The sequence below is a fragment of the Cebus imitator genome, unplaced genomic scaffold (genome assembly GCF_001604975.1).
Source record: "Cebus imitator isolate Cc_AM_T3 unplaced genomic scaffold, Cebus_imitator-1.0 Scaffold278, whole genome shotgun sequence".
Lineage (NCBI taxonomy): Eukaryota > Metazoa > Chordata > Mammalia > Primates > Cebidae > Cebus > Cebus imitator.
The window spans coordinates 2,045,973-2,050,465 of record NW_016107593.1 but is presented as its reverse complement, the minus strand read 5'-3'; the positions used below and the strand labels follow the sequence as shown (position 1 = coordinate 2,050,465).

Below are 4,493 nucleotides of genomic sequence, written 5' to 3'. Positions count from 1 at the left end.
CCACCATGCCCAGCTAATTTTTTGTAGTTTTAGTAAAGACGGGGTTTCACCATTTTGACCAGGATGGTCTCGACCTCGTGATCTACCCGCCTCGGCCTCCCAAAGTGCTGGGATTACAGGCGTGAGCCACCGCGCCCGGCCCTCAAAGTTTCTCTTTTTAGTGTTAATTTTGTATGAGTCCTGGGAATGATAACTTAGATGTCCGGAAATGTTACTTGTTGGGTTGGAAAAAAAAATTTCTTTACAATTTGACCAGTATCACACAGCAACATCAAACTGCGGTTTAGAGAGTTAGCTCTTGGAGCAGGAAAGGAATGAGGAAGTTACTCCCCCACTCCAACGTGGCCCTTATTACTGTTCTTTACCATTGGATTTAGCCAGAAGACACTGAGGTAGTTGCCTGGGGCACACGCTTCTTGCCCTTTAAAAACCTCAGATCTCTGCAAAGCTTCTTGAGCTTTGTGGAAGTTGCCATGTGCTCAGAATGTCAGATGTGGAGCCTCTGTATAGGCTCACTAACAGATTTCAGCTGGGACAGTTGCTTCATGAACTCCACATCTTACCTTTATATTTCCAAATTTAGTTCCTTGTAAATGGATAAGAAGAAGTAGAATCACGGTGTCAAGGGCAAATTGGTTCAGCACCCTTTTGGTGAGAAGATTTGGTGGGTGTTGCACTAGGTCAGCAAATGTCCTGACACTAAAATCACTTTTCCTGATTCAGTGATGCTAGCTTTCCAAGAACTTACCCTTCTATAGATATGTGACAACTGAGGAGCATAGTAGTAATTTATTTGCTAGTTGCTTACTTTAGCTATGGTTTTAAGAGAGAATTTCATGGAAGGTAGGTTTTCTAGAGAAGATACAGTATGCTCAGTTATATTTGATTTTGAATAAATAACAAATAATATTTTAGTATAAATTGATCTTATGCAATATTTATTTAGTATAAGAATTTAGGACATGTTTATACCAAAATTTGTACTAAATTTGTTTTTTATATGAAATTGCAATAAGTATAAGTTGTGTCCTTAATTTTTGTTTGCTAAATCTGGCAACTCTAATGAGGGTGAACTTTGACTTTTCCTTTTAAATTTTTCACTTAAAATTTCATCCATAGCTTCCCTATGTTTTAATGACCCTTAATAAATTCTCACAGTAAAATACATACCTTTTCTTTCCTGGCAGGACTTTTTTTTTTTTTTTTAACATTATTTAAGTTCAGGAATTAATTTTACAAAACTCAATTCATTTCTGATTTTTTATTTTTTATTAATAAAAATTTGTCTTAAATGACTTTAAAATATTAGTCTCTGGCAACTGAGGAATGGAGGTAATCTTTTAAAAATATGACATGTTCTGACAATATTTTTTTAATGTCTTATCAAACTAAATAAAATGGCACCAGTGCTTCACAGAAACCCCAGTGTCATAGATACTTGTCCTTTGGTGAGTGTACACTTTTTCTCTCTGGTGTAGCTGAAGTTAAAGTCTTCTATTAATGGGAAATACAGAAAGCACACCGCACCCTCAGGCTCCAGTACAGTAAATGGCTATTGTGATTTTCCCATCTAGAGGCTAAACTAGACTAAGGAACAGATCAGCCAGGTAAATATCTAGAGCACTGATGTTTTAAAAGACTACAATTATGGAACTAAAATGGAAGAAAAGGAAGGCAATGTGATAAAGAATCCTCTTGTGGAAGAGGATTGTAGCTATTGTTACTGTTTACAAGAAATCCTCTTATAGCCCACTATGTAAAGAATTGCGAATATTTCAAGGAGTATTCTAAATGTCTAATGACCATGGAAGTTTAATTTTGCTTAATGGGGGTAAGGCCATCTGGGGACCAAACCGTGTGCTGATTGTAATAGAGAAAAGATTAGGTATTATAAACAGTAGCCCTCTTTCTTGATCCTTTCTTCACTTCAGCCTTTCAAAGAGGAATATATAATAAATATTAATAAAATATGTGTTGAAATAAGTGTTCAATTATTTGCCTTTCTAGATTATCCTTCTAACTTTACCTACTAACTTAGAAAAATAATCAACCCAAATTACATAAATTCCTTAAACATGCAAAATCATGACAAGACAGTCCAAGGGACATAAGAACCCCCTTGCTCCAATCCACACTACCAGAGCTTTTAGAGCAAAGTTCTTGAGCTTTAGTTAACATGAGAGTTCCCTGGAAGACCTTGTAAAGTAAAGATTGCTGGGCTCTACTGCCAGTTTCTGATTGGGTAGGTATGGTGCAGGGCCTAGATGTTCATTTTAAATTAATTAATTAATTAATTTTTTTTTTTTTTTTTTTGAGACAGAGTCTCGCTCTGTCAACAGGCTCTGGGCTGGAGTGCAGTGGCTTGACCTTGGCTCACTGCAAACTCCACCTCCCGGGTTCAAGTAATTCTCCTGCCTCAGCCTCCCGAGTAGCTGGGACTACAGGCGTACACCACCACGCCCAGCTAATTTTTGCATTTTTGGTAGAGACAGGCTTTCACCGTGTTGGCCAGGATGGTCTCAATCTCTTGACCTTGTGATCCGCCTGCCTCGGCCTCCCAAAATGCTGAGATTACAGTCGTGAGCCCCTGTGCCAGGCCAATTTTTTTTAAGTGACACATAATAGTTGCACACATTTATAAGGTTTGGTGATCAAATCTGGGTAATTAGCATATATATCACCTCAAAAAGTTATCATTTATTTGTGTTGGGAACATTCAACATCATCTCTTCCAGATGTTTGAAAATATATATTAAATCGTTGTTAACTTTAGTCGCCCTACAGTGCTACAGAGAATTAGAAATTACTATTCCTGTCTAACCGTGATTTTGTAATCCTTAACTAACTTCTCTCTATCCCCTCCTCACCCTTGCCAGCCTCTAACAACCATTGTTCTACTTAACATTATGCATTTCCAGCAGGTTCCCAGGAGGTGCTGCTGTTGCTAGTCTCGGGACCATACTTTGAGAACCACTGTTTCAGAATTTGTATTCTGATATAACCAAACCCAGAGACATTAACATACGCTTATGGATTCGGTTAATTCATGTTTGCTTGTTTTTGTTTCTTAAATTTCTTGCTCCATTGCATTGCCTCACAAGTATTATATTTTTTTTTCCACGGCTAAAGACCAGAGTTACAGTTGCACATGTAATCGATATTAAATAAACTGAAAGTAGATTATATTGCATCATTCATATAATTGTTTTCATTTCCCTCAATGGAGGTCTCTTTATTAGTCTTAAACAAAAAGAAGCAAATGTGATAGCATCTGTTTCTAAGAGATGATGGTGGCATGGTTTTCTGGGTTGATATGAAGATTCAGTGATCATCAGAAACTCTAACCATCCCAAAATTAACATTTGTGTAATTTTAAGCAAAAAAATATGCATAGCAAATTCTATGGGGATTTGTATGACATTTTCTAATCTCACAATCTTTTAGGAGCTTTTTCCCCCCACTTCCATGCTACTTTTTATAAATTTCATTTTGAGCTTATATTGCCTTAACCAGAAGCTTTTACATTTTGGACATGGAAAGAGATTTCTGACTCCACGGAGAATTATTTTTTACACTTAACAGTGTTTGAGATTGTAGATAAAATGTCATACCTTAAAAACCCCATTTTCAGTTAGTTTGCCTCTGTGACTGAACAGTCTTTGGAGCTAACAAGAATATGATAAAGAGAGCAAACACAAGGGGACTTAAGCTTAGAGAAACATTTGTACTATTTGATCATTTTGATGAGTTTCTAAAATATATTAAGACTATTCTCTACATATAGATACTCAATTAATATAAACTTGAAATGTCCTTGGCAGTGTTATTCCTGATATGCATGGTTTACTGACTGTTTTTGATCATGGTACGTGGACTATTCTTTAAAAATAACAGATAACATGAAGTTCCTAAACCAAGAGTATTCAGCATGAATTGACAAAATCACTATTTATCTAAGTGTTTGTCATGACAATAAATTCCAATAAAGAGAATCTGACAGTTAACAGACTCCAGGAATAAAAAAATGATTCAATTCTAATAAGTAAAAAGAATGTACCATTGAGTAAACAACCACATTATTTTTAAAAAGAAGTTATTATGGAGTAACACATCATAGTGTTATCTTGTGTAAATATGAAACCATAGACTTATTAAACTTTGGTATATATTAGAATCGCTTGGGGAGCCAGTAAAGAAAACAGCCTCACTGAGATAGAACAACACCTGGGCTTTGTATTTGTGTGTGTGTGTGTGTGTGTGTGTGTGTGTGTGCGCGTTTCTACAGAAGATTCTGTTACACACCAAAATTGAGAAGCACTGATGCTTATTTATGTCTGAGAAAATTAAAACAAATCGATAATAACATTTTTTCCTTGGTTTACTCCTTAAGAGTAAGCTTTCTTTTATATCCTCATCAGGAAGTATGGAAGGTTTTGCTATCTTGGTATCTGCTTACAAACTATCAATAAACAGACTAAAAAAAAAAAAAAAAA

At 35.8% G+C, this 4,493-nt stretch overlaps 1 protein-coding gene across 4 annotated transcripts in view; it reads left to right on the top strand.

The window, feature by feature from the left end:
• Positions 1-4,493, top strand: part of DCC (DCC netrin 1 receptor) — a 1,206,315-nt gene that overhangs the window by 406,865 nt on the left and 794,957 nt on the right. The window lies entirely within an intron of this gene.